We start from the raw sequence: 12,043 nt of genomic DNA, 5'->3' as shown, positions 1-12,043 counted from the left end.
TAGTTGGCTACGTTCTCCATGCTCTACCGGTCCAAGTCAGAATTTCGGCAGCACCTCCCCGCTGCTCTCCCGATACACGTCTCGGCAAAAAACCGAGAGGATGTGCATCCGGAGAACAATGGGGAGGCGCCGCCGAAATCCTGACTCGGACCGGAGTAGAACATGGAAAACGTAGACAACTACGCATCCGCCGACTGTCCCGTAAATGCCGCAAGCGTTACGGTTGAAAATATGCCGACCACTAATGCATATTTATCCGCGTAACGCTCGCGGACGGGAAGTGACACCTAGGTTACGCAACTTTACTTGAAAAATGAATCTAGTGATGTAAAAAATATGGAGGAGGTGGAGTTTTAGCTCACCCTCGGCGATGTCGGCGACCGTCTCGAATCGTGTCAAGCAGTAGGGACCCGGGGTCGTCACGCCATCGGCCTAGTTTAGACAACAACAAATTCAAATTGTTAAAATCATATTTCTATTTCTCGGCATCATCTCTGAAATGATAAACACCCTCGCATATAGTTTTTGTTCATGTTGCATATTTAATCTGGACAATTCAGAGATGATGCCAATGATGCATGACAAATTCAGATTTGAAATCCTCACATTTTTCTGCTGAAAATGGATATATAATTTGCACAATTTAGATTTGTAATTTGAGAGATATGAATTATGCCATAATACTCATTTTATATCAGATTTTAATTATGTCCAAAATTATACATCAAATCTAGAAACTTGACATTATTGTTTCACTATTTTAAGTGACCACACCACATACAGCACAGCAATGCTAAGCAATGCTAAGCAGATTACACCACATCTAGAGAACCCAATATATAAAAAAAAAACAGCATCCATGCGCCACTACTTGGCTTACTAAAATTCCCACATATCTATGAGCTGCCTCTACTCTAAAATTAGCCGCCGGAAAAGTAAAATGCGAATCCCTAAAATACCGCATCACGAATCCAGGAACCGCCCCCAATCCGAGACCCCACGAACAGGCATCGGGGATTCCGCTCCTCCGCCCTAAATCTGCGTCCTATAGAGGAAACCCGAATCTAATTAAGAAGGGGGTGCGTGACCTGCAAAGTGAAGTTGACATGGTCCTGCACGCCCGCGAGGTGCTGCTGGGCGGCGGCGTTCACCTCATCCAGCTTCTTCCAAAATTTTATATCAGATTTTAATTATGTCCAAAATTTTATTTACCCAAAAACCAAAACAAAGTTCATAGATGGATAGATTATTTGTAGAAGTGTAGTTTTAAGTACTTTGAATAGTATCCAGATTTCAACATTTTTTTAGAAACAAACAAAAAAAAGTAGCATGCAGGGGGAGGGTGAGTAGGAACCGTGCTCACCCTGGAGGAGGTGGAGGAGGAGTTGCCGGCGACGGGGAGGAAGGTGTGGCCGTGTAGACGTCGACGGAGGCGAGGACGGGCTCGCGGGGTTGGAGGAGGCGACGGCGGCGACGGTGAGGAGGAGGGGACGGCGGCGACGGTGAGGAGGAGGGGACGGCGGGGTTGGGGAGGGAAGTGGCGGAGCAGGGGAGGCGGCGGCGGCGGCGCCCGGGTTGGTGGAGGCGACGGCGGGGTTGGCGCAGGCGGCGGCGGCGGGGTTGGTGGAGGCGGCGGCGGCGGGCGGGGTTGGTGGAGGCGGCGGCGGCGCGCGAGGTAGGCGGCGGCGCGCGGGGTTGGCGGCGGCGCGCGAGGTAGGCGGCGGCGCGAGGGGTAGGCGGCGGCGCGTGGGCTTCGGCATGTGCGCGCGGGGTTCGAGCTTCGGCGATGAGGGCGCATGGGTCGGTCGGCCCGACCACTTAATTACTAACCCTATCTGTGCCGACGGCTAGGCCGTCGGCACACTTTTTTTTTTTTCTATTTTTATTTTTCTTTCTATTTTTATTTTCCTTTTTCTTTTTTCCTTTTTATTTCTTTATTTAATTTTGCAGTGGTTGCTAGGAGCTGAGCGCGCGGGGTGGAGGAGCTGAGGGTGGCGACACATAAAATGACTCCGACACATAAAATGACGCCACACATAAAACGGGGCCGCCGGGACATGCGGTATGGCCGTACACGGCGCGCGGTTAGTTCCGTCTTTTGCGGTGGTTACTAGGACACATAAAATGACGCCACGCGGCTCCGCTCGATTTTTGGGTCCGTTTGCTTTGCCAATCGCGCAAAACGGGCCGCCGGGACATGCGGTATGGCCGCACGGGCGCGCGGTTGCACCCGTCCGCCAACGCGCGAAACGGAAAACATTTAGCACATAAAATGACGCGTCCTAGACCTAAAACCATTTTTCCCTCCATTTATTGAGCGAAGGAAAGTGTCGCCCCAGTTCAAATCCGGTCAGTTTCCAGCGGATTCGGCGGGGCACCGCAGGAAGCGGGTGGGATTCCCAGATGGCTTCCGCGCGCATATGGCATGTGATAGGTGGTGCGTAGGAGGTATCCTACCGCTGCGCGGAGGTCCCGCGCGATACTGAAATGCGCACCATGTAGCTGCTTCACAAAAAAAAGCCCTTCCGGCACCCGAAAATGGAAAAACCGTCGCTCGTGGTTCGGATTGGAAATCCGCGACCGGGCCTTGCTTCCCATCCTAGGGCCCACGCACGTGCCAAATATGGCCTCGTTCGACAAACTATGTGGTGAAACGGGCCGTTTCCTACTCATTTCCCCTAAAAGCCATAGAACTCCTGACGAGATAGCCCCGTTCGTGAAGGGTTCTCCAAGATAATTGCCGTATCCCAGTTCCGTCTTTTGCGGTGGTTACTAGGACACATAAAATGACGCCACGCGGCTCCGCTCGATTTTTTGGGTCCGTTTGCTTTGCCAATCGCGCAAAACGGGCCGCCGGACATGCGGTATGGCCGCATCGGCGCGCGGTTGCACCCGTCCGCCAACGCGCGAAACGGAAAACATTTAGCACATAAAATGACGCGTCCTAGACCTAAAACCATTTTTCCCTCCATTTATTGAGCGAAGGAAAGTGTCGCCCGCTCAAATCCGGTCGGTTTCCAATGGATTCGGCGGGCACCGCAGAAGCGGGTGGGATTCCCGGATGGCTTCCGCGCGCATATGGCATGTGATAGGTGGTGCGTAGGAGGTATCCTACCGCTGCGCGGAGGTCCCGCGCGATATCGAAATGCGCACCATGTAGCCGCTTCACAAAAAAAGCCCTTCCGGCACCCGAAAATGGAAAAACCGTCGCCCGTGGTTCGGATTGGAAATCCGCGACCGGGCCTTGCTTCCCATCCTAGGGCCCACGCACGTGCCAAATATGGCCTCGTTCGACAAACTATGTGGTGAAACGGGCCGTTTCCTACTCATTTCCCCTAAAAGCCATAGAACTCCGGACGAGATAGCCCCGTTCGTGAAGGGTTCTCCAAGATAATTGCCGTATCCCAGTTCCGTCTTTTGCGGTGGTTACTAGGACACATAAAATGACGCCACGCGGCTCCGCTCGATTTTTGGGTCCGTTTGCTTTGCCAACTGCGCAAAAACGGGGCCGCCGGACATGCGTATGGCCGCATCGGCGCGCGGTTGCACCCGTCCGCCAACGCGCGAAACGGAAAACATTTAGCACATAAAATGACGCGTCCTAGACCTAAAACCATTTTTCCCTCCATTTATTGAGCGAAGGAAAGTGTCGCCCCGATTCAAATCCGGTCGGTTTCAAATGATTCGGGGGCACCGCAGAAGCGGGTGGGATTCCCGGATGGCTTCCGCGCGCATATGGCATGTGATAGGTGGTGCGTAGGAGGTATCCTACGCTGCGCGGAGGTCCCGCGCGATACTGAAATGCGCACCATGTAGCCGCTTCACAAAAAAGCCCTTCCGCACCCCGAAAATGGAAAAACCGTCGCCCGTGGTTCGGATTGGAAATCCGCGACCGGGGCCTTGCTTCCATCCTAGGGCCCACGCACGTGCCAAATATGGCCTCGTTCCGACAAACTATGTGGTGAAACGGGCCGTTTCCTACTCATTTGCCCTAAAAGCCATAGAACTCCTGACGAGATAGCCCTGTTCGTGAAGGGTTCTCCAAGATAATTGCCGTATCCCGCCTTCCGTCTTTTGCGGTGGTTACTAGGACACATAAAATGACGCCACGCGGCTCCGCTCGATTTTTGGGTCCGTTTGCTTTGCCAATCGCGCAAAACGGGGCCGCCGGACATGCGGTATGGCCGCACGGCGCGCGGTTGCACCCGTCCGCCAACGCGCGAAACGGAAAACATTTAGCACATAAAATGACGCATCCTAGACCTAAAACCATTTTTCCCTCCATTTATTGAGCGAAGGAAAGTGTCGCCCAGTTCAAATCCGGTCGGTTTCAATGGATTCGGCGGGCACCGCAGAAGCGGGTGGGATTCCCAGAGATGGCTTCCGCGCGCATATGGCATGTGATAGGTGGTGCGTAGGAGGTATCCTACCGCTGCGCGAGAGGTCCCGCGCGATATCGAAATGCGCACCATGTAGCCGCTTCACAAAAAAAGCCCTTCCGCACCCCGAAATGGAAAAACCGTCGCCCGTGGTTCGGATTGGAAATCCGCGACCGGGCCTTGCTTCCCATCCTAGGGCCCACGCACGTGCCAAATATGGCCTCGTTCCGACAAACTATGTGGTGAAACAGGCCGTTTCCTACTCATTTTCCCTAAAAGCCATAGAACTCCTGACGAGATAGCCCTGTTCGTGAAGGGTTCTCCAAGATAATTGCCGTATCCCAGTTCCGTCTTTTGCAGTGGTTACTAGGACACATAAAATGACGCCACGCGGCTCCGCTCGATTTTTTGGGTCCGTTTGCTTTGCCAACTGCGCAAAACGGGGCCGCCGGGACATGCGGTATGGCCGCAAGGCGCGCGGTTGCACCCGTCCGCCAACGCGCGAAACGGAAAACATTTAGCACATAAAATGACGCGTCCTAGACCTAAAACCATTTTTTCCTCCATTTATTGAGCGAAGGAAAGTGTCGCCCGGTTCAAATCCGGTCGGTTTCCGGCGGATTCGGCGAGCACCGCAGAAGCGGGTGGGATTCCCGGATGGCTTCCGCGCGCATATGGCATGTGATAGGTGGTGCGTAGGAGGTATCCTACCGCTGCGCGGAGGTCCCGCGCGATACTGAAATGCGCACCATGTAGCTGCTTCACAAAAAGCCCTTCCGCACCCCGAAAATGGAAAAACCGTCGCCCGTGGTTCGGATTGGAAATCCGCGACCGGGGCCTTGCTTCCCATCCTAGGGCCCACGCACGTGCCAAATATGGCCTCGTTCCGACAAACTATGTGGTGAAACGGGCCGTTTCCTACTCATTTCCCCTAAAAGCCATAGAACTCCGTACGAGTTAGCGCCGTTCGTTAAGGGTTCTCCAAGATAATTGCCGTATCCCAGTTCCGTCTTTTGCAGTGGTTACTAGGACACATAAAATGACGCCACGCGGCTCCGCTCGATTTTTGGGTCCGTTTGCTTTGCCAATCGCGCAAAACGGCCGCCGGGACATGCGGTATGGCCGCACGGCGCGCGGTTGCACCCGTCCGCCAACGCGCGAAACGGAAAACATTTAGCACATAAAATGACGCGTCCTAGACCTAAAACCATTTTTCCCTCCATTTATTGAGCGAAGGAAAGTGTCGCCCGCTTCAAATCCGGTCGCTTCAATGGATTCGGCGGGGCACCGCAGAAGCGGGTGGGATTCCCGGATGGCTTCCGCGCGCATATGGCATGTGATAGGTGGTGCGTAGGAGGTATCCTACCGCTGCGCGGAGGTCCCGCGCGATCTTGAAATGCGCACCATGTAGCCGCTTCACAAAAAAAGCCCTTCCGCACCCCGAACATGGAAAAACCGTCGCCCGTGGTTCGGATTGGAAATCCGCGACCGGGCCTTGCTTCCCATCCTAGGGCCCACGCACGTGCCAAATATGGCCTCGTTCCGACAAACTATGTGGTGAAACGGGCCGTTTCCTACTCATTTCCCCTAAAAGCCATAGAACTCCGGACGAGATAGCCCTGTTCGTGAAGGGTTCTCCAAGATAATTGCCGTATCCCAGTTCCGTCTTTTGCAGTGGTTACTAGGACACATAAAATGACGCCACGCGGCTCCGCTCGATTTTTTGGGTCCGTTTGCTTCGCCAATCGCGCAAAACGGGGCCGCCGGACATGCGGTATGGCCGCACGGCGCGCGGTTGCACCCGTCCGCCAACGCGCGAAACGGAAAACATTTAGCACATAAAATGACGCGTCCTAGACCTAAAACCATTTTTCCCTCCATTTATTGAGCGAAGGAAAGTGTCGCCCCAGTTCAAATCCGGTCGCTTCAATGGATTCGGCGGCACCGCAGAAGCGGGTGGGATTCCCGGATGGCTTCCGCGCGCATATGGCATGTGATAGGTGGTGCGTAGGAGGTATCCTACGCTGCGCGGAGGTCCCGCGCGATACTGAAATGCGCACCATGTAGCTGCTTCACAAAAAAAGCCCTTCCGCACTCGAAAATGGAAAAACCGTCGCCGTGGTTCGGATTGGAAATCCGCGACCGGGGCCTTGCTTCCCATCCTAGGGCCCACGCACGTGCCAAATATGGCCTCGTTCCGACAAACTATGTGGTGAAACGGGCCGTTTCCTACTCATTCCCCTAAAAGCCATAGAACTCCGGACGAGATAGCCCTGTTCGTGAAGGGTTCTCCAAGATAATTGCCGTATCCCAGTTCCGTCTTTTGCAGTGGTTACTAGGACACATAAAATGACGCCACGCGGCTCCGCTCGATTTTTTGGTTAGCCAAACCCTACATCACACTTGTGCACATATGCTAGGGACATATGCAAGTTTTTAAGCGGTTCCGACGCTCCGCTGATCTGTATCTTCGGAAACCCTAGGGCGGGGACCCCGCAGATCTACCCCTATAGCTTTCTCCGTGTGACGGTGTAACAATGGATTTTTTTATTTGCTTTGGTTTGTTTAGGACATATGTACATGGGAAACCATAGGTTGGGCTTACTTTACCATAAAATAGGCTCCATTTTAGCCGTACCAGAGTTTGCACATACAGATCCTGGATTTTCACCAAGTGCTGGCCCATGTCTGCGAAAATCGTCAACGCCGGGTACATGCAAGGTTAGCCAAACCCTACATCACACTTGTGCACATATGCTAGGGACATATGCAAGTTTTTAAGCGGTTCCGACGCTCCGCTGATCTGTATCTTCGGAAACCCTAGGGCGGGGACCCCGCAGATCTACCCCTATAGCTTTCTCCGTGTGACGGTGTAACAATGGATTTTTTTATTTGCTTTGGTTTGTTTAGGACATATGTACATGGGAAACCATAGGTTGGGCTTACTTTACCATAAAATAGGCTCCATTTTAGCCGTACCAGGAGTTTGCACATACAGATCCTGGATTTTCACCAAGTGCTGGCCCATGTCTGCGAAAATCGTCAACGCCGGGTACATGCAAGGTTAGCCAAACCCTACATCACACTTGTGCACATATGCTAGGGACATATGCAAGTTTTTAAGCGGTTCCGACGCTCCGCCGATCTCAGATCTTCGGAAACCCTAGGGCGGGGACCCCGCAGATCTACCCCTATAGCTTTCTCCGTGTGACGGTGTAACAATGGATTTTTTTATTTGCTTTGGTTTGTTTAGGACATATGTACATGGGAAACCATAGGTTGGGCTTACCAGAGTTTCCACATACGGATCCCGGATTTTACCCCTATAGTCTATAATCCGCCCGAGTTTTGGGACCATTCCCACCCTCCGATGCTCGATTTCTGACGACACACAATAATGATACACTTAAGAACTTGAGACCCACACACGTAACTAGACCCACACACAAACCAAAACACTTAAAGAACTAGACCACACACAAACCAAAGCACTTAAAGAACTACACCCACACACGAAGCAAAGCACTTAAAAACTACACTACTAACACACAAACCAAAACACTTAAAAAACTAAACCCACACACGAACAAAGCACTTAACACTGGGTCGACACATGACCCGTTAGACACATGGACTCGACACACACACATACTAATCAGTTCTCGAAATCTTCGTCCTCGCTAGGGGTGTCCTCCGAAGCGGTACTTGAGAGGTACGAAAACCACCGTTCATCATTTTCCCCCATGTCGACGCCTCTCCTTTGGCGTACTCCGCGTCATATTCGGCCCTCCTCTGCCGCTTTCCCGCCCTCCTCTCTCTCCCGTACGCCGCTTCTCCTTCCGTAATGCGCGCGTGGCCGCGACGTCTCCGGGATGGTCTCGCGCCATCGTGCCATGAACTCGCTCGTCCGCCTCGGTGGTATCAATCCGCCGCCGCCATCTCTCGAACCGCTGCGCTTCACCCTACGAGCGAAGTAGCGGCTCGCAGAGAGACTCTCGGCTCCGCCGCAGACCCGACCTCCGGAAGTTCAATTCGTGGCGCGACCGGCCAAACCTCCAAGCCGCAACGTCGTATGCGCGAGCGGCAGCCTCCTTCGTGTAGAAGGTGCCGAGCCACACACGCACACCACCGGCGGAGATTTCGGACGCGAAATGGCCCGCAGCCCGCTGGCGAACGCCGATGAAGCCCGTGTTGCTACGGCGACGAGGAGCCATCTCGACGGCAGCTGAGCTCAGAGGATTCTGTGGTGTTTTTTGGATGAGGAGAGAAATGTTGTTGCTGATGTTAGTGTTGAGAAGACATAGCTATATATAGGACGACGAGGGCTGAAACGGCGGGAATAATTGGCGGGAGAGAATGGGCGCGAGAAGAATGGCGGGAGGGAAGGAGGGGGAAAAATGGCGGGAACTGTCTGACGGCACGGCCGTCGGCCTACCTAGGCAGGGGCGCGCAAAATTGGCGCGAATAAGGGCGGGAAGAAGGAAAATTTGGCGGGGAAGCTGTGCCGACGGCCTGGCCGTCGGCCCACTTCACGCCGTTTGCCACCTGCTGACGCCGTTGTCGGTGGCTGTCTGTGGCCCCACCATATGACCATGTGCCGACGGCTAGGCTACGTGCCGTCGGCACAGATAGTGTTTGTGCCGACGGCCAAAGTGTGCCGACGGCGGCCGTCGGTCCTGGTGGTTCTGTGCCGACGGCCAGGCTGTGCCGACGGCTACTTTGCTGGGCTGACGGCGAGCGAGGCTGTGCCGACGGCGGCCGTCGGCACAGATTCTGGCCGTCGGCATGTCGGCGGGTTCCCGTAGTGTCTCGGCCGGAGAAGCTTTCTCCATCGCTATCAGGAGTTGCTTGCACGGCGGCACGGCGCTCGTGAAAGATCGCCTCCATCAGACAGATAACCATCCCCTTTCGTGCTCCTACACAACCTAGAGGTACTACGGACATCATGTTGTTGGTCACTAGTGCGCTCTCATAGTGCATGTGCTAGATTACTGTGGAATTGAGATGCCAAGGTTTCGCTTGACGCATGTGGATGTACGTGGAGCCAAGCTGTTGGTGGAGCAGCTAGCTTTGGTCCGTCCTTGTCTCTCAACAAAACTGATAGGAGAATCTGGGAGTAGATTAGTATGTCCTTCCATCCACTGCTGTTAGTGTTCGGTCGCACGTTGCTGTCCCTAGCTGTGGCTAAGCTCGTATGAGAAGTTTAATCCACTGAGCCGATGCTTGCATTGCATAACATGGCCTTATCATTGGCGTGCAGTGGGCTGTGCATGCATATGCCAGGTAATGTCGTTCCTGCCGTGGCCTCTTCTCATCAACTGTATTCCTAACCCAAAGTTTGATGGTCCTATGTATGATATGATATATTTTTTTCTAGATAAAAAGGGCCACATGGCCCCTATTTCATTGCTGAAGTTGAGAAGACTCCAGGTTTTCTCCCGTTACAACAAACGTGCAAAGCTGGATAAAACCCCCAGGCTTCACTAAAACCTACACTCCAACCTTAACAGAGCACCAACAACCAAAAACACAGTAAGTCAGGAGAAACTATGACCCGATCCTTAAACATATAATCTTCAAACGCATCTACAAGCATAGCACATACCAGGTAGCATCATCATGAGGGTATCAATCCCGCCGGCCATCAATCCCAAATGGTACTTCCTAACACCTTGCTTTCCTTGCCGAAGGAGCCTACCTCGACAAAAAAATCACCTAACTACACCTTTTGGCACCTTAAAAAAGACATCATCAAGCTAGGAACATTACTCGAACCCTTTAATAAACAATTGCCTTTGCGCCCTACGAACTAGAACAAGCAAGACATTAGCCGCGGTATTAAGAAGCAAAAGAGAAAAAGGGCCACCTTGCCATAATACTTTTTAGTTTGAAAATAAGGACCCAACTTGTCGTTAACCATAACACATACTTCCCACATTGCACCACAGATCTCTAGTTCATTGAATAAAATCTAAATGAAACCCTTTCATTCTCGAAACCGAAAACATAAACTCCCAATTGATTTTATCATAAGTCTTATCGAAACCAATTTTAAACAAAACCCCGATAGCTTTTTTTCTATAAACATGATGCAATATAGTTTCATGTAATAAAACTGCATTGTCAAATATATAGAGACCTTAAATAAAAGCAGATTGCACAATGGAAATAACTTTAGCTGCTACCAAAATGGCCCTATTACTAGATAGTTTGGTAAAAATCTTGAAAATCACATTTAACAAGCACATAGGGCGAAACATTTCAATTTTAGGCGAGAGACTAATTATACCGTAACTAATTCTTGGAATATCTAGTTTACCATCATAAAAATCCTGAAATAGTTTAAGCAAATCAATAAAAATAATATTTCAATTATTTTGAAAAAACTTCGCTGGAAATCCATCGGAGCCAGGCACTTTATTATGATATGATATGTCTGGAAAGCCCGGAGAAAATCTCAATTATGCGTGATAGCGCGAGCTTATCCAGGTCTATTTTTCTTGTTGCGTGATTGATGCGATCAATTAAGCCGATTAAGCTAAGTTACAGGTTGCTGTGTGGGCGGCAGGACCACGGCATGGAGAGCACGTACGCTATGCGCAATTTCGACCTGTGACCAACAGCTGACAAATACGTTTTCCTGAAAAAGGGGACAGAGGGGTCTGTTTTTTGACGTGCGATGCTGGGCAGCACAGAGTTTTGGTTTGACCCTCTCCTAGTTCTCCGAGAAAACAAATAAAAATTTCAATCTGGATCCAGCTTTGTTCCCATGCCATGATACACACGGTATTGTAGCCATGTGTGAATCACATGCAAACTCGCACCGCTCCCTGCTCCCTTCGGTCGGTGCTGTGACGACCGCTACTCGAACACTTGGATCTGTGTCACCGAAATCAATACGTGTGGCAAAGGACTATCTGGTGCATCCCTGCTTTTACGGGAGTACACCCGAAGTGGTCTTCTCCTGTAATGTTTGGTTCAAAAAAAATCATAGCAATTTTGGAACATTCAATTCCTTGATCTAAAGCTTGTTTAAGAGCATATCCACCTGCGAGGAAACGCCCCATAAACCCTACTAGTTATTTGGAGATCCAGCGTTTTTTCGGGTCACACCAGCGCGTCTCAAAATAGTTGGTCAGTTTTGGAGCTCAATACAATCGCCGTCACGTCCTTGTCGCTCCGTACTCGCCGGGCACGAAACGGGTGCGCCGACGCCTCACGCCACGTCGGATTCGTGATGTGGGACCGCCCTGGCACTGAGAGAAAGCGGCGGTCACGTTGATGAGGACATCCAGGCAGTTTGGTACACTAGGACAGCCATTGATACGATGATTAAGTCTAAGATTGTACCAGTATTGTATCGTAGTATTATTATTATGGAATAATGTAGCCAGGTCATGTGGTGGGCCAATTAGGGTTAAATTAGTGTTGCGTTTGGTTTTGGGTCTGTCCAAACCAAACCAGGTCAGTCCACCTAGTGGGGCGCCCCAGCTACCCCCTCATATAAGGAGGTCGGGCGGCTAGGGTTTAGGTAGACAAGTTTAGACTAAAGTTTAGGGTTTACCCCATTGCGTGTGTTCACGTGTATCATCCCTCCGGGGGTACGGCGCTGCCGTTTATCTATATTATCCGCTGCGAAGGTTTTTGTGTTCATTAAGGATTAT

This window comes from Lolium perenne, chromosome 4 (assembly GCF_019359855.2).
Source record: "Lolium perenne isolate Kyuss_39 chromosome 4, Kyuss_2.0, whole genome shotgun sequence".
Lineage (NCBI taxonomy): Eukaryota > Viridiplantae > Streptophyta > Magnoliopsida > Poales > Poaceae > Lolium > Lolium perenne.
The sequence above is the reverse complement of the archived record's forward strand: the minus strand, read 5'-3'. Positions refer to the sequence as shown.